This window comes from Typopeltis vanoorti, chromosome 20, assembly GCF_054136105.1.
Source record: "Typopeltis vanoorti isolate ZY-2024b chromosome 20, IOZ_Tvanoo_1.0, whole genome shotgun sequence".
NCBI classification, from domain to species: domain Eukaryota; kingdom Metazoa; phylum Arthropoda; class Arachnida; order Uropygi; family Thelyphonidae; genus Typopeltis; species Typopeltis vanoorti.
This window is the reverse complement of record NC_143568.1, coordinates 11497120-11516919: the sequence shown is the minus strand read 5'-3', so window position 1 is coordinate 11516919 and position 19800 is coordinate 11497120. Positions and strand designations below refer to the sequence as shown.

At 35.3% G+C, this 19800-nt stretch overlaps 1 protein-coding gene across 1 annotated transcript in view; it reads left to right on the top strand.

Annotated features, from left to right (window-relative positions):
• LOC150095227 (uncharacterized) overlaps positions 1-19800 on the top strand; it is a 60128-nt gene that overhangs the window by 15945 nt on the left and 24383 nt on the right. The window lies entirely within an intron of this gene.

Sequence of the window (19800 nt, the reverse complement as noted above, 5' to 3'; positions counted from 1 at the left end):
AAATATCAAATATGAAAATTGCATTGAATTGAAATTTTCATAGATTGTATAAGGATCAAAGAGAGACTGAGGAACATGAAAAGCAGATTGTGGAAGGACAAGTAGAAGATGAGAGAGTAGTATGGCACAGTATAGTGAAGGAGTTTGGTGACTGAGGGATTGAATGAAACAAGTGACAGAAAATCGAGTGGTCAAAATAGAGATATAGTTGTGACATAGTGCTCATAGCAACTAGAGCAGGGGTGGCCAACCTTTTATAGTTCATGCGTCAATTTTTTCATTTTTAAGTTATGATGCGCCATGCAAACTTATGCCACTTTTCAGCCCTTTTAAAATATGGTAATATGGATATATTTAACAGTTAGGAATAATTGATTTATTATATATATATATATATATATATATATATATATATATATGGTAATATAGACACTTTTAGCAGTTTTAAAGAAAAGGATTTCATATAGAGACAAGATAAACGTTAATTATTTTATTGAGACTTGAAATTGCTTTGCTTTTGCTAAGCTTGTAGTGTTTGGAGTTAAATCAGTTACAGAAAGCATCAAACAGTTTTTCAAATTTGAATCAGTCAGTCGCAACCGTAGTGTGTTCTTAATCATTTTCATTGATGAAAATGCTTGTTCGCATCTGTATGTAGTTCCAAAACGACAGATATATCTCTGAGCAAATTTTCTCAGGTCTGGAAAATGTTCACAGGGCAACGATCGCCAGAAATTAATTATATCAGAATCATTTGGGAGTGATGGAAGTTCATTAAATTTCATTTTTAATAAAGCATTGGTTCTGAGATCAATAAGTTCCATTTGTATGTTACTAGACATCGTTAAGATTTTTTGTTCAGTAATTGAAAAGAGATTTATAAATACAAGTATGCAGTCTTCTTCTTCGGCAAAATCGCTAAAATGACTGTTAAAGAACTCTTGCAATAATCTGGGTTTCTCAGTATATTCTGTAAAGTTGCCATTATCTTCAACAGATTCACTATGTCCTTTTAAATGTGGAAATTGACTTAGATCCCCGTTTTCTAACTGGGAGATGAACAGTTTTAATTTCATTTTGAATGCACTGATGTCATTTACTAAGCTAGGAAACAATTTGTTCTTGCCCTGCAGTTTCAGATTTAGATCATTGAGGTGGCTGGTAACATCAACTAGAAATGCTAAATCAAATAGCCATTTCACATCACACAAATGATTATGCAAAATCATTTATGCATAACTGTTAAATTTATGCATAACTCATGGAGCTCATCCTTCTCTTCCAGAAAATTACGAACACTTTCTTTCAGCTTCCAAAATCTACTGAGAACTTGTCCTTTAGAAAGCCAGCGCACCTCACAATGAAGGATGAGTTCACCATATTCCATATCTAATAGTTCACAATATTCTCTGAATTCTCTTCTGTTGCTCTAATTTTATTCACACACTTTATAACTGGTATCATAACATGCTTCAAATTTAGAGTTTTTTCCCACACAGAGATTCTTCATGTATAATACAGTGATACTTTAGTAGAGAACAACCTAAAAACCTTTCAAGTAAAGTTAAAGTCCCAGAAACTACCTACCATTGATGGTGCTCCATCAGGGCAAACACTGATGAGCTTACTAGAATCTAGTTGTTGATTTTCTAGACATGACTTTACTTTGTCAAATATGTTTGACCCTCTCATTTTTCCATGAAGTGACTCAAGACCGATAAGTTCTTTAAAGATGTTAAAATTACCATCAATTCCTCTTATAAAAATGCTTAATTGGGCTACATCACATATGTCAGCTGATTCGTCCAAGGCTAAAGAAAAGAAAGAACAAGCATGAACATGGACTTTCATTTGCTCATTAACATCATGGGAAAGTTCTTCGATGCATCTTGTAATTGTTTGCTTGGACAGAGCAATTTGGTTTACTTTTCTTTCAACATTCTTATCACCATGACATTTTGCAAATTTTTCGATACAGTGCTTAACAACTTCCTTTCCATCAGAGAAAGGCTTGTGTTTTTTAGCCAACCCAACACAAAGGAAATTTCATAAGACGCCTACAGCATTGCCACACTTTCACAACTTCGTTTCACAAATATATTTTCTCTTTTTTTATTTCTTCCTTTTCCTTAACCACATATTCTTTCCGCAACTCAGACCCAGGAACTAACTTCAGTTTTTCTTCTGATTCAGCTTGATGTTTTCTATAGTGTCTGTTAAGATCATGTCTTCTATTATCTGAGAGAGTGCTTTCACAAACAATGCACAACGGTTTTCCTGAAGGACCCGCAGTAAATGAGAACTCATTTCCCCACAGTTCATTAAACTGGCGCTTGCTATCACACCTTCTGCTTTTCTTCTGCTCATTTTCTTTTGCAAAGTAATGGGTAACTGATTGTAAAAAAAAAATTATCCCAAAAAGTAAAGTTTATTATTAAATAATTTATTTAAAATATTTTATCGTTTTTAACATTATGAACATTCAAAAACAGTTCTACAAGTTTAAGATAAGATTCCTGTTTTCATGAAGGCCAAATATAGCTCTGTAAGTTTAAAAATCATATATATATATATATTTTTTTTTTTCATAGAGAGTTTTCATCTCTCTCTCTCGTCGTCCAATGAAATACGAGATCACTTCCTGCCATAGAACAGTCGATCAGCTGGCAATCACACACACACACACACACACACACACACACACACACACACACACACACACACACACACACACACACACACACACACACACACACACACACACACATTCTCATTACGAAAGCTTTGCTGATGATCAGTTACATTTTAGGAATAAACCTACTATACGTAAATAAAAAGGAAAGATATTGTATAAAAAAAAACATAAAAACACACACATACAAATACACTGAATAATTGCAGGTTTCAGTAATCAGCAAATTAGTTGAGCAGGAAAGAACTTGACATACGTGTTCAAAATGAAAAAAATATTTATTTTTAAATTTACAGAACTATATTAAGCCTTCATGAAAACAGAAATCTTATCTTAAACTTAAAGAACTGTTAATAAAAAACATATAAGTTCGAAAACACGGGATTGTTCAGTCGCATCGAATCAGAAGTTCATCGAACGTCATGACAAGAGAGTCAGCTGTAAACTGATTGAGTAACTGGTGACACATGTCAGCATTTGCCGGCACCTGTTGCTTCAAGATCAAACAAGTATAATAAGTGCGCACTCTAGAATTCAGTGGTAGGTTAATTGTGTGTTTATATAAATCATATAGAAAATTTTTTTAAATTTTTCTCTGGGGTTCAGTGTGCCACTTCTAATCATGCGATGCACCACTTTTGGCGCATGCGCCATAAGTTGGCCACCCCTGAACTAGAGTGAAGAGAGAGAAATATTTATTATTTTTATTTATGGTATGGCTATTACATCACAAGAAAAAGAAACATATACAGTGTTGGTGACAATTATAACAGTATGTATATAATTAAAATATAAATAGACATATATAAAAAAATAAACTCGACATTTCTATGTATATAGCACAAACACATTAAATATACACACAGTACCAGTAGAAATTAAAAATATGAAAATTAAGATTCTTCTATCAGTCAGATATTACAAGTTTATATCCAAGTTATTAATCCAGTCAATAGTCGCAAGTGTTTGAACTAGGAAATCTTGTTCCTCTCTTTCGTATGCTCTCAGTGGACGTTCTTGGCGAATATGGCAAATGGTCTTCTTCTCGCTTCCACAGCCACATTGTAGGGAACAGTGAAGAAAGAAATAGTGTAAGTAGGATGGCCTCAGAGTGGGATTGATTATTTCTGGGAAACATAAGAACTTAATGATAGGAGGGAAGATAGGTCATGGACTAGTGAGGTGCACAGGTGATCTGTAACATTCCATGATAAGCTGCGAGACAACATATGATGGGAAAGCAATGAAAGGCTCTGATGTATTGAATTTGGCAATAATTTTACACAATGTAGTTGTGAATGAGGTATCCTCATTGCACTAGTAGTTGAGAATGATCATGAAACAGACTTAAGGAAATGGAAGAGTAGAAGGTTTCTGTCAAAAACGGGTAGGTGAAACTCTAAAGAAGGATTATAAAAAGCTCTAATTAACTTACATTGATACCATTAGGCAATCATTGTGGAAAATTAAGTTGGGGAAGAGATATAGCCAATAGTGATTAGCTTCACAGGTTGTATGAAATGTAAACTAGAAAAATTACAGGTGCAGTGGTATAGTATAGTAATATGCATAGTCTTGCATAGTAATATAGTAAGGGGGGGGGTGTAATATGCAATTTTTCGGACCAAGGATTAATTCCATGTGGAATGCAAGAGGAAGAATAGTTATAGAAGAATGACACTGTTGGATGATAATAGCAAAATAACCACTATAAAGGTTATAGTGGAATTATTTAATGAGCACTTTATCAGCATATCCTCATACCAGTGTGAATGATGCTGTGCGATATTAAAATGGGAAACAAATACCACAGGGATGAGAAGTTGCTGAATCAGAATATAAGAGGGGTTGAAGAGAGTAAATGTTATTAAGAATGTAGGGTTGAATGATATATCACTGTATATTCAAATTCTAGATAAGTTTGTATAACTGCAGTTGTTGGTCATGTGTTGGAAGGTTAGTTAGGAGTACATAACTAGGTTGATAGATATTCACTGATTAGGTTGATAGAGAGATTATCTGCAGTGAGCATAGTCTTGTTAAATTATTATTCGTATATGTGATCTCCATGCAATCAAAGGACTCAGTCCACTTTCATTTTAAGAAGAAAAAAAAAGTCATGAACTGCTGAATAAGGAGAACATTTCTATATAGTAATGTTTCTGGACTTCACAAAGGAATTTTACAAATTGCCATGTAATTTGGTACATGAGCTAAGAGGATAAGAATGAATAATAGCCATCTAGAGGTTAATGAAATAAGTGATCAAAAAAGTTGCAAGAATACACAGTTCATTGCTACTGTGATTGTTGACAAGTATAGATAAGGAGCTGGTTATAGCACAGTCATGAACTATATCTGATCACTGTATATGAAGAGTTGTGTACAAATTTAGTTATTTGCTTCTTGTTATGAGCAAACTCTGGAGAGGATTCAGAGACAACCAAGTTCAATATCTAAACTCTGAAATGCTGGTTATGAGGATGTAAATTGCTGTGTTTTAGTAGATAGGTGGAAAATATGTTATATAATAGTTACTTTTAAGTTAATGAGATATTTACAGGAGTAATATGGAAGGTGGGATTATACATGGTGATGAGAAGTGAAGAACAAGAAGCATTTCCGGAAACTGTATGAAGCAAAACTATGGATAGAATTTAAAGTTAGCAAGAGAAGGTCCTTGGGGGGGGGGGGGGGGGGAACTTCACCCCTAACAAGCACATCCCTCAGGTAGCAGATGAGGGAAGCCCAAGCGAGCAGCTCCGAATAACGAATAAGAAGCCATGGACCAAAGGCACACTTCAGAACCATGGTTCAGGAGAAGTGCTGTAGACCACTGTAAAGATGCCAGCAAGTAGAAGAAAAAAAAAGGCCCCCAGTCCTGCACGGCTCTTTGCAATCCCTCCAAGGTGAGAAATCTGCAAGAGCAGGGGGTTTCAGAGTCTCGCAGAGGAAGGTAGACCACCATCTTTAAATCCGACCCTATTTATTGGTTCCTTCAACACTCGAACTCTGTCTTCCGACTCCCATTGATTTCCTGCTTCAAGAACTGCAAAATGTAAAGTTTGTTGTCCTTGCTATTTGTGAAACCTGACGTTCTGAATTAACAACAAAATGGAACAATGGCAACCAAATTTTCCTGGGAGCTTCAGATAACGTTACAAGGGCTGGAGGAGTTGGCTTCATCATAAATGAAAAGGCTGACTAAAAATATTATTTCTTGCACAATCCATTCTGAACGACTAGGAACACTAAAATTAAAAATTGGAGAATCCATAACAATAACAATAATAGTAGCCTATGCACCCACTTCAACAGCAGATAAAGAAGAATTAGAAAATTTCTATGAACACCTACAAGAAACACTACAGAAAAAAACAACATACACAATAGTGTGGAGATTTCAATGCAAAGATTGGTATACAGGATTTATTGAAGAAAAATACCTTGGACCATGGGGGAAGGGGAAAAGAAATGAATGAGGTGAACTCCTGGCAGAATTTGTAGAAGCAGAAAGGCTGTACATTATGAATAATTTCTTTAAAAAGAGAACTGGAAAAAGATGGACTTGGCAATCTCCAAATGGAGAGACAAGAAATGAAATTGATTTCATCCTAACAGATTGCAAAAGATTAATAAAAAAATGTCGAAGTCATTGGAAAAACCTACTGTGACATTCATTCAGACCACCGTCCAATAAGAGCCACCTTCAAAATACATTAAAAAAATGAAGACTGCATACAAACACAGTCCAACCATAAAAAACACTCAAAATAGATAAACCCAGAAGAATTTTAAAAAAATGTGGAAGAAACCGATTGGAAATTAAAAAATGACATCGACGAAGATTTAACAAACTTTAACAATCAATTAATGAACTGCAAAGAAAGACCCTTGTATGAACTTCCTCCTAAGACCAGGGAATGCTTATCAGTAAGAACAATAGAACTATTGAAGAAAAGAAGAATACTGAAAGATACAGGAAAAGATTGTCTAGAATATAAAATTATTTGTAAACAATTGAGGCAGAATATCAAAGATGACTATAACATATATAGAACAACAAAATTGGCAGAAGCAGCTAGGCTCTGCAGTAGCCTAAAAAAAAGTAGAAAAATAAATAAATCTAAAGCAACCACTACCGTCAGCCTTCATAGACAATGAAGGAAACAGACACACAAACAGAGGTGAAATGGAAAAAATAGTAAAATCGTTTTATGAGAAGAACCTTTACTCATCTAAACAAGTAATCACAGCTCCAGTACCAGACAAAAATTTGGAAATACCATCTGTCCTACCTGAAGAAGTAAAAATGGCTATCCACCATATGAAAAATGACCAATCACCAGGAACTGACGGTATAAAATCTGATGAATTAAAAATGGGGATAGATACTCTTTAAAGCTTTAGCAGAAAGGTTTACCCAATATATACAATTAAGGAAAGTATCTACTGAATGGAAAACATCAGAGACCATAATTCTGCATAAAAAAGGTAATAAAGAAGACATCAGTAACTACAGACCCATCTGTCTATTAGCGCACACACAAAATATTTGCCAGTCATCCTAAACCGAATACAAACCTCCATCAACGAACATAGCTGCGAAGAACAGGCTGGTTTCGAAAAAGGCTTTTCAACAATAGATCACATTCAAACTATTACTTAGCTAACAGAAAGATGCAGAGAATAGCAGATTCCACTTTGTCTTCTTTTTATAGATTTTAAAAAGGCATTTGACACTGTAGAGCATAACGCAGTATTCCAAGCTTTAATAGACCAAGGCATAGAAAAAGCATACATCCAACTCATAAAAGATATCTACAAAGAAGGCATAAGAAATATCACCCTTTTCAATCACTTGATTAAAATTAACTTAAGTAGAGGAGTACATCAGGACAGCATCATTTGAAAAATTGACGTGAAAGATGGAATAAACATTTATAGTGAAATGTTAAATATCCTATTATTCGCCGATGATGTGGTATTAATATCTCACTCACCCAAACTCTTAGAATCAATGCTGAATAACATAACCCAAAACTGCCAAAAAATTGGATTGGAAATATACCCGGACAAAACAAGATGGATGAAAAACAAATACTGTAAAGATCATATAATCACTCTAGAATCTCACACCATTGAAAAAGTTGAGGAATACACCTACCTTGGCCAGTCCATAAAAATGATTAATGATACAACAAATGAAATAGCAAGGAGAAAAAGAGCTGCTTGGATAGCCTTCAACAAAATAAAATCAACAATTACCAACCAAAACATAGATATAGAAATAAGAGCCCATCTTTTCAATAGTCACATCTTACCAGCATTAACTTATGGCAGTGAAACATGGAACACAACTTTAAAAGAAGAACAAAGCTTAATAACAACTCAACGTGCAATAGATAGAAGAATGTGCAATATAAACAAAATAGACCACCTAAGACACACAGAAATCAGGAAGAAGTCTGGACTCATGGATATAATAAAAGCAATCTACAACAGCAAAAGAAGATGGGCAGGACATCTCGACAAATGGACAGTCAGAGTTACAAACTGGTATCCGAGAGATACCAAAAGGAAATCTGGAAGACCAGCCTTAAGGTGGGAAGACCCAATGATTAAGAAAGTTGGAAGAAAATGGAGAAGAAAGGCCCAAGACAGGAATAGCTGGAACTCTGTACGACCTGCAGTCATGGAGAAATCCTGACTGAAATCACAGGTCCATCAAGGTAAGAGAAAGTCACTGATGTATAGGTGAATTGTAGAGCACTGTGGTTTCCTAGTATTGATAGGAAATCAGAAGAAAGGAAACCATTACACTGACATTCGATGAATAACCAGATTAAAAAAAACTGATATCCAAATCACAGAAAGTTGAAGGTAGACCATAAGATGGCAACGTTGTAAAGAGGCCTGTATGCCAAATTCAGTCATATGCACTGAAAATGTTACGATTATTCACATCAATTTCCCCAAACCTTTCTATGGCTTCTCTCCCCCCCCCTCCAAAACTCAGTAAAATTAGCTGCAGAACAAGAGAGGCAGAATCTACATTGGTGAGCCAGCCTGGCTGCTGAGTGGTTAGCTTATCCACTCTCCAGGCCAAAGGCTGCGTGTTCGAATCCCACCATGGGCATGGATGTTTGTGATTGTCTTTGGAAATACTAGTGGTGGTGGTCGGCGGTAGATGGCATTAGTATAGTTGCGGTCAGTTGGTGGATTGAGTGGCGAAGACAGAGTTGTAGAGCAGGTGCCCTTGCTTGATGAATCTTTGGACTCCCTGGAGGTGTCAAATATTAATAATAAATAATGATATTAATAATTGGTAGGCCTTCGGATGGTGAAGAAAGTTGCTGTTGATTTCAAGAGAATTGAGATGAGGGTATTGGCAAGTATTCTATTCCATCACTAAGGCACAACTTCTGGTACAACTTCTCTCCTTCCATGCTTCTACAATCTCTCACATTCAAATGGTACAATGTATCACCCAAATAAGATGTAAGGGTCTCTTTATATCAGTCACTGCCTCCAATTCTTGCACTGATGAGCAAAGAAAATCCCCTTGCACTATACCATGAATAATTGATTAACATGCTTCCTCTCTCACAATTAGTCTGGATACTGATAAGTTTCTTAGTCCAAATGTTATGTCCCAACCCAACTGGGTTCATTTGCACTCCACTCCATAATTAACAATTACATTAGCAGTATCGTACACTCTTTTTCAGTCTTCCTGCTCATATAGGATTTAAATTCAGCTTGAAAACAAGGATATATCCAGCCTACAACTCTCAAAAAAGGAGATAAAAGATGCCATCAAACTATTGATGTAGTCAATTATTCATGGTATAGTCCAAGGGGATTTTCTTTGTCAGTGTAAGAATTGGAGGCAGTGACTGATACAAAGAGATCCTTACATTTGGGTGATGCATTGCACCATCTGAATGTAAGAAATTGTAGAAACGTGTAAGGAAAGAAGTTGTACCTAATAGCCTTAGTGATGGAATAGAAGACTTGCTGCTACTTTCAGTAGGTAAGTTTCTTTATGGTCCTTTCGTAGTCTGATTTGAATTTTATTTTTTGCACACCTGTTGCAGGCTGTAGTAAATTGAGGTTTTAGATTTCAGCCACTTGATGTAGACTAAATTTTTATTGTGGATAGCTTTTCACACTTACTGGAGAGCCAAAGCTTGTCTTCATTTAAGCTTGAATTATTTAGGTTATTCATTCAGAGTAAGTGTTTGGATAGAATGGAAATAGTAATCAGACAGTAGAAAAGAGGCATAAATATTTATTATTATTACGTGACACCTCCATGGAGTCCAAAGCCTCATCAAGGGAGTGCACCTACTCTCTAACTCTCCACCACTCAATCCACCAACGGCATCTACCCACCGCCACCACTAGTATTTTCATTGCCAATCAAAAACATCCATGCCCATGTGTGGATTTAAACCCTGCAGCCTTTTTGCGTAAAGAACAGATATGCAAACCACTCGGCCGGCAATATCACAGAGGTCGTCCCCTTATTATTAACAATTATAATAATAGGTCAGAGATTTCGATACAAACTATTAGCCTACTTGTTTCACCACATTAACTGGTGGCTTCTTCTGGGTCAGATAAATCTACACATAACAGCTTAAAAACAAAAATGAGCTTAAGTTATAAATTAATACATAAACTGAAAGATGAAAAAAATATCATATTCATAGAAACCATTACACAAATGCATGGAGTGTTGATGTTAGCACTTGGTCAGTCATTGTTAAGCAGGTGCATCCTAAAATTGGCTGCGAGGTTGAACTCTGATGTGTTGAGAGATCTTATGAGTGATTTCCAGATATCACAAAGGATCATCTCTTGGTTTCTGTTCAGGATGCCTTGTGAGTGGATAACTACTGCAGCTTCTTTTATGTTGTGGGAGCTGTAGTCCTCTTCTATGTATGACATAGTGCTTTTATCCCATTCAATGTTGTGGATAGTATTGGAAAAATGGAAAGCCTAAACCAGAATTGTCCTCTCTGTTGTTGTTTAAGTCTCCAATGTGCTCCTTTTGTCTTATTTCTAGACTTCTAGAAGTTTGATGTAATTCAGGCTGCAAGAACAAGGATTGTTCTTGCAGCCTGAATCATCTCTTGGTTTCTGTTCAGGATGCCTTGTGAGTGGATAACTACTGCAGCTTCTTTTATGTTGTGGGAGCTGTAGTCCTCTTCTATGTATGACATAGTGCTTTTATCCCATTCAATGTTGTGGATAGTATTGGAAAAATGGAAAGCCTAAACCAGAATTGTCCTCTCTGTTGTTGTTTAAGTCTCCAATGTGCTCCTTTTGTCTTATTTCTAGACTTCTAGAAGTTTGATGTAATTCAGGCTGCAAGAACAAGGATTGTTGTAAACTCCAGGGTGTGTATTGAAAGGATTCTTGTCTTTAGGTGATGTAACATATTGCATACTGCCTTTATTGGATTGAAGGCAACTCGAATGTTGTGTGGCTTTAGCAGGTTGGCAATTTTTTGTGAAATGTACCTGTAAAGGGAATGTAAATAGAAGTCCTGTGATGAGATGCTTGAATTTTTCTGTGGAGATGTTATTTTTTTTGGATATCCATTGTTTGTTAATGTTTGGAGAATAAAATTTAATTTGTCTGATAATACTCTGTCGACTGTTATGATAGAGGTTGCCCTGTTTATTAGCATATGTATGATGCTTAATTTTTGTGAAATATGGTGTGATAAGGTGAAATGCAGGTAAAGCTTGTGTGGGTTAGCTTGTGGTATACATTTAGATCAATGCTGTTGTCCGTTTGTTTTGTAATTAATATGTCCAAAAAAGGTAATTTCCCTTCATTTTCAAATTCCAAGGTGAACTTGATTTTTGGCTGAAACGAGTTTATGGAAGTTAGGAAATCATACAGTTCTGCCTCACTATGTTTCCATATTATAAATATGTCGTCAACATATCTCCACCACACTGATGATTTTAGATTCATATGTAGTAAGATGTCATTTTCGAACTTTTCCATAAATAAGTCTGCACATGGAGGAGATAGAGAACAACCATTGCAAGACCTGAAAGTTGTTCGTAGATCTTTCCATTCCACTTGAAGAAATTCTAATTAAGGCAATGTCTATAGAGTTAGGCGATGTCTTGAGGAAACAGATTGTCTATGAGAGTCATAACTTCATACACTGGACATTCATAAATAAAGACACAACATCACAATTCTTAATAATAATATTATTATTATATAAATAATTAGTAGTAATAATTAATAATTATTAATATTATCATTAATAATTAATATCAGGGGTGCTTAAGGGTCAAAGCTGTATAACTGAGAGGAGACCTCCACATAGCCTTTAAAGGAATGCAGAGAACCGACCAGGGCTTCTGACCTAATGTCCAATCCTCACCTTCTCGTGGTGCACTCTGTTGGGTATCTACTTTGATACTGAACGAACGAGGATGGGCTGGCAATTTGGGATTTAGCCGACCAAATTGTATTCTTATTGGTTAAGCCAAAATAAAAAATGATGGTACAACATGACAAAATTTCATGCTGGCTTGGGCATCACCTGGTTAAACAAGGCCTCCGTTGTTTTCGCCAGGAAACCAGGGCGAACAGCGAAAAGTCAGCTACTGGAACAAATCTGAAAACACACCCCAACTCAACATCACTAGAGTTAAAGATCGGTACTATCAAAATAAGAAGCCTGAATGGCAAAGAAATGGAGCTAGCTGAGGAATTAGATAAGTACCAGATCGACATAATAGGGGTGACTGAAACAAAAAAGACAAAAACTGGTGAGATCTTTCTGAGCAATAGATACAAGATGTTATACTCAGGCAATGACAATCAAGGAAAAGAAGGAGTAGCCTTAGTATTCAACACAAAATATGAGGCTAATCTTCTTGAATGGCAGTCAGTCTCAAGCAGAGTAATGTGAGCAAATATGAGAATGGGGAACTGGACAATGAGACTTATTTGTGCCTATGGTCCCACAGAAGGTTCTACTAAGGTAGAAGTGGAAGAATTTTTTGATGCTTTAGAAAAAGCAACTGACACAATGAAAAAGGAAAAGTTGGTCCTTGTTGGGGATCTAAATAGCAGAGTAGGAAATGATTGTGAGACATATAAAAATATTTTGGGAAAATTTGGAGAAAAGAGCAAAGCTAATAATAATGGCAAATATCTGTTGGATTTCTGCTCAGGACATGGACTGGTTATTACTAACACCATGTTCCAACATAAAAATGTGCACAAATTCACTTGGAGAGAAGAGGCAAGGAATAAGAAAAGTCTCATTGACTATGTTATTGTTGATAGTGATGTTTTCCCACTGGTGTAGGGACACCAGAGTGTACAGAGGATTTGAAATTGGAAGTGATCACTATTTAGTCTTGAGCAGGATAAAATTGAATTTCATATTGAAAAGAATAACATGTAAGAAAGTTTTAAAGCGAATAAAAGTTGAGCAGCTCTCAGATGTGAACTGTAGACTAAAATACATGAAAATTATTGAAGAAAAAATGAAAGAGTTTCAGAACAGGAATCAAACCTTGGAGATTCAGTGGCAAGCCTTGAAGAAAGCCCTGATTGACTCACCTAGAGAGGCTTGTGGTGAAGTTGTCTGCAAGGATAGAAAAATTAGAACTCCATGGTGGACACAGGAAGTTAAAGAGACAGTGAAGCAAAAGAAGAAAGCATATCAAAAGTTCCTGGCAAATAAGTCAGCTTGTGCTCTTAAAGAATACAGAGACAAATGCAAGAATGCTAAACGCTGTGTAAAAGTAGCTAAACAAAAGTCATGGGAGATTTTGGCAAGAATATAGAAAATAAATATCAAGAAGGTAGCAAAATATTCTGGAGGTTGTTGAAGAAGCTAAGGAATGGAGGAAAGAGTGCTGTAAAAGGAGTTAGAGATGATGATGAAGGTGACATGAAAACGGAAGAAAAAGATATCCTTGAAGTATGGAGTAATTACTTTGAAAAACTGGTAAATGAAACAAGCAGTGATGACAGCACAGTGGTAAAAAAACACCGACCAGGCATGCAGCCAGGAATACATATCCATACTTGAAGTAGAAAAAGCCATCAAAGGTTTGAAATGTGGAAAGGCAGCAGGAGTAGATGATATTCGACCAGAAATGCTGAAGTATGGTGGTATAAAAGTCTTGCATTGGCCCACTGCATAGTTCAGAAAGCCTGGACAGAGGAACGAATTCCCGATGATTGGAGTAGAGCTCTCATAGTACCCATATATAAAAAGGGAAATAAAACTGAATGTGAGAATTACAGAGGTATTTTCCTACTAAGTGTTCCTGGCAAGATCTATGCAAGTATACTTGAGAAACGATTGAGAAAAATTGTGGAAGAAAAGCTGGGTGAAGAACAAGCTGGATTCAGGCCAAATAGAGGCTGTCAGGATCAAATCTTCACTTTACGACAAATAGTCGAGAAAGCATGCGAATATAACAAAGATCTGTATTTAAATTTTGTCGATTTGGAAAAGGCATATGACAAGGTGCCAAGAGAGAAGCTATTCAATAAGCTACAGTTATATGGTGTCAATGGGACATTATATCAATTATTATTATTATTATTATTTGACACCTCCAGGGAGTCCAAAGACTCATCGAGGGAGGGCACCTGCTCTACAAACTCTGTTTCACCACTCAACCAACTGATCACAACTACACCAGCGCCATCTACCGCCAACCACCACTGATATTTCCAGACAAACATCCATGCCCACGGCGGGATTCGAACCCGCAGCCTTTGGCTGGAGAGTGGATACGCTAACCACTCGGCCAACCAGGCTGGCATACTTGAGAAACGATTGAGAAGAATTGTGGAACAAAAGCTGGGTGAAGATCAAGCTGGATTCAGGCCAAATAGAGGCTGTCAGGATCAAATCTTCACTTTACGACAAATAGTCGAGAAAGCATGCGAATATAACAAAGATCTGTATTTAAATTTTGTCAATTTGGAAAAGGCATATGACAAGGTGCCAAGAGAGAAGCTATTCAATACGCTACAGTTATATGGTGTCAATGGGACATTATATCAATTATTATTATTATATTTTACACCTCCAGGGAGTCTTTGGACTCCCTGGAGGTGTCAAAGCAATATATCAAGCAATACTTAGTCTTTATTTGAGTTGTAAGTCAGCAGTTAGAATTGAAGGAAGTACAGGAAGATGGTTTAATGTTAAATCTGGTGTGAGACAAGGGTGTACATTATCCCCTCTGTTATTCATTATCTATTTGGATCACATTATGAAGGAAAGTGGTATTAAACATGATATCAAAATTGGAGATTTTGCAGATGATGTTATACTTCTAAATAAATCCGCTACAAGTCTGCAAGATTCTCTGACTAAATTGAATAACTGTTGTAATAGATATGGTATGAAGGACAGCAATAAAATGATAATGAAAATCGGCAGAATCATTGAAAATGTCAACTGTGTTGTGAATGGGGAACCTGTGGAACAGTAAAACATTTCAGCTACTTAGGCACAATTTTTAGTGAAGATGGTAAATTAAATATAGAAATAGACAACAGAATCTGCAAAGCTGGTATGGTAGGCAGTCAATTGAATAAATTCATATGGAATAAGAGAGAAATTAGTCGGAACACTAAACTAGCTGTATACAAGACCGTGTTCAAACCAGTTTTAACTTATGGATCTGAGAGCTGGGTCAGAAGTAAAACACTTGACCAAAGACTAGAGACCGCAGATATGAGAGTCCTGAGAAAGATTATAGGCATGAACAGATGGCATCAATGACAATATTATATTAAAAACAAGGATATTAGGAAAGAACTTGACATTGTCGACATCCAGGAATGCATTAGCAGCGCTAATCTCAGGTGGTATGGTCACTTAAACAGAATGGCGAAGAAAGATTAGCAAAACAAGTGTTCTCTGCCAGGTTGGCAGCAAAACGACCCAGAGGAAGACCAAGATATAGGTGGATTGATACGGTACAAAGTGCTTTAGACGATAGAAATATAAGATCTGATAATGTTGGAGTCTTGACAAGTAACAGACTGATTTGGAGGAAAATTGTAGATAGGAAGTTAGTAATGATGTAATTTTTTTCATGTAGAACTATCATATCCTGTACACCCCTTGAGGGTACATGGCAGGAATTTAATGATGATGATGATAATTATATCAATAATTTTGGGGACATTTTGCTAAAATTATGAAGAAAACAAATATGGCAATGATGTGGAGCTCACTGGCCTGTAGAAGTATGTTATGATTTCATTGTAAAAGGCTTTGGAACAGGTTGCATATGGATTACAGCAGAGATTTGGTTGCCTGATTTTTAAAAGGATGATGATGTTAGAGATGGTTCAGAGATGATTGAGGTTTATTTTTTATTTAAAAAAAAAAAAAATTTATAAACAAAAAAAAACAAAACAGGCAGTGCCTTTGAATAGGCTGTTTAATTAAAAGTTTATTTAATTAAACAGCCTATTCAATTTTCTCAAAGCTCAATCAAATAAAGCAACCCATCACAAATCAGAACTCAAGTTCTACAAAATGTTTCTTCTGTGGTAGAAGGAATGCTTCCAAATCATAGCAGTCTGTGCAGAAATATTCAAAGAAGAAGATTAAAATATTTAAAAGCCCCAATTAATCCTGATTCTAGGGAAACAATAATTATTCCTGAAGAATACTTAAATTATGAATTCAGTCCATCACAATTTGAACGTTTTTTTTTTTATTGACTGATTCTGGATCAGAACAGGTCGATCCCATTAGAATATTCATTTTTGATCATGAAAGCCATGCAGTGTGGAGCCAAAGCATGAATAAATTATTTATGGATGGCACATTTTTACTTTCTCCCCCTCTTTTTGCTCAAATTTTTGTTATTTTTGGCTAGAAAGGATGGAGGTCCTGTTTTATATTGTTTATTACCTAATAAGACTCTTGAAACATACACAAAATTATTTTATATGATACATGAAATGTGTCCATTACTAGATCCCGAAAATATAAATGTTGATTTTGAAATTGCCATTCATCAAGCGTTACGTATAGTATTTACACAAGCTAACATAAATGGTTGCTTTTTTCATCTCGTACAAAATCTTCGTAAGCATTTAGCTTCATGCAGTCTTTTAACCAGATATAATTCTGATGTGCAATTCGCTTTAAATTCAAAAATGATCACTTCGCTTGCTTTCGTTCCAGAACAAGATATTATTTACGCTATTTCTGAACTTGAGAATCATTTATCCAATGAATTTGAACCAATTTTAGAATGGTTTACGAACACATACATAGGTCGTCTAAGGAATAAGAGAACCAGGGTTCCACCAATTTTTCCCTCAAATGTTTGGTCTGTTTACCAAAGAACAATAAATAGAAGCGATAGGACAAATAATTTTGCAGAAGCCTGTCATCAAAAACTGCAATTGAGCTTTCGCAGCAGTGCAAGTCATCCAAATTTATAGATTTTTATAAATGGACTACAAAAAATTCAAAAAACATACGACGTTGATTATGAAAGAGCAGTAGCAGGTTTTCAACATGAGCACAAACGTAGACTTTACGATGAAGGTGACCAAAGAATTTTGAAAAAAGTTATTATGATAGGGAAAATATAATAGAATATTTACGTGGTATTGCATATAACTATAATATGAATTAATAAATTCAGAAAAATTGTCTTGAATTTCATATACTACTTTGTTTTATTGTATATATGTAACATTTGTAAATGTTTGTTAATTACAAAAGAATATTAATAAATGAATTACAACAAAACTATATTTTTTCTTTATTTTAATACTGTGCAATTATACCTTTTTCATTTTTAAATAATTTTTGGACCACTCTTTTTAACCATCTCTTTCTTAAACGATCCTACAAATTTTGATATATGATATAAACGAAAATATATAATATAAATATTTATTAACTAGCTGGCTCATTTTTTGTATGGGAAATTTCAATATAACTTCTATACAATTCGTAATTCTACACAATAAAAATAAACTTAATTATAAGTGAGATTTTTCAAATTTTATGTTTATACCATTATTTAACGCATTTCTCAAAAAAAATTATTTAAATTTACCTAGTAATAGATCAACAGAATAGAATTGCATATTCAATCTTTTATTTCGTAGCCCAGTTGTCGTGCACTCTACCCCATATCTGTGGTCTCTAGTCTTTGGTCGAGTGTTTTGCTTCTGACACAGCTCTCAGATCCATAAGTTAAAATTGGTTTGAACACTGTCTTATATACAGCTAATTTAGTGTTTTGGCTAATTTCCCTCTTATTCCGTATAAATTTATTCAGTCGACTTTCTACCATACCAGCTTTGTTGATTCTGTTGTCTATTTCCATATTTAATTTACCATCTTCACTGAAAACCATGCCTAAGTAGCTGAAATGTTTTACTTGTTCTAAAAGTTCTCCATTCACAATGCAGTTGACATTTTCAATTCTTCTACCTATTGTCTTTGTCTTGTTATTACTGACCTTGATACCATATCTAATATAACAGTTATTCAATTTAGTCATGGAGTCTTTCAGACTTGTAGCGGATTTATTTAGAATAATAACATCAACAACATCTCAGCAAAGTGCTGAGATTAACATCTCCAATTTTGATATCAGGTTTAATACCACTTTCCTTCATAATGTGATCCATATAAATAATGAATAACACAGGAGATAATGTACATCTTTGTCTGGCACCAAATTTAACATTAAACCACCTTCTTGTACTTCTTTCAATTCTAACTGCTGACATACAACTCAAATAAAGACTAAGTATTGCTTGATATAATGCCCCATTGACCATATAACTGTAGTGTTTTGAATAGCTTCTCTTTTGGCACCTTGTCATATGCCTTTTCCAGATCTACAAAACTTAAATACAGATCTTTGTTATATTCCCATAATTTCTCAACTATCTGTCGTAAAGTAAACATCTGATCCTGACAGCCTCTGAATCCAGCTTGTTCTTCGCCAAGCTTCTCTTCTACAATCCTTCTCAGCCGTTTCTCAAGTATATTTGCATATATCTTACCAAGAACACTCAGTAATGAAATACCTCTGTAATTCTCACATTCAGTTTTATTTCCCTTTTTATATATGGGTACTATGAGAACGCTACTCCAATCATCTGGAATTGTCCCTCTGTCCAGGCCTTCTGAACTATGCAGTGCAGCTACTGAGAGACTTTTATACCTCCATACTTGATCATTTCTGGTCAGATATCATCTACTCCTGCTGCCTTTCCATATTTCAGGCTTTTGATGGCTTTTTGTACTTCAAATATATTCCTGACTGCATGCCTGGTCAGTGTTTTTTACCACTGTGTTGTCATCACTGCTTGTTTCACTTAATAGTTTTTCAAAGTAATTACTCCATACTTCAAGGATATCTTTTTCTCCTATTTTCATGTCACCTTTATCATCTCTAATTCCTTTTACAGCACTCTTTCCTCCCATTTCTGATCTTCTTCAACAATCTTCGGAATATGTTGCCTCTTCTTGATATTTATTTTCTGTGTTCTTGCCAAAGTCCTCCCATGATTTTTGTTTAGTTAGTTTTACACAATGTTTAGCTTCCTTACATTTGTCTCTGTATTCTCTAAGAGCACAAGCTGACGTATTTGCCAGGAACTTTTGATATGCTTTCTTCTTTTCCTTCACTGTGTATTTTAGTCTACAATTCACATCTGAGAGCTGCTCAACTTATATTCGCTTTGAAACTTTTTTACATGTTCTTCTTTTCAATATGAAATTCAATTTTATCTTGCTCAAGACTAAATGGTAATCACTTCCAATTTCAAATCCTTCTGTACACTCTAGTGTTCTGCACCAGGAAGATAACATCACTATCAACAATAACATAGTCAAGGAGACGTATGTTGAAACGTTGTGTTAGTAATAACCAGTCCATGTCCTGAGCAGAAATCCAACAGGTATTTGCCTGGATCTTAGTCTGTGGTAGCAAATTATAAATCAGTATATTCTGAAAAGTAGTGGTAAAAATACTGGAAATGTTGGTCAAAAAGATAATTTAGGAATGGGCGGATAAGAATATGGCATGGCTTTG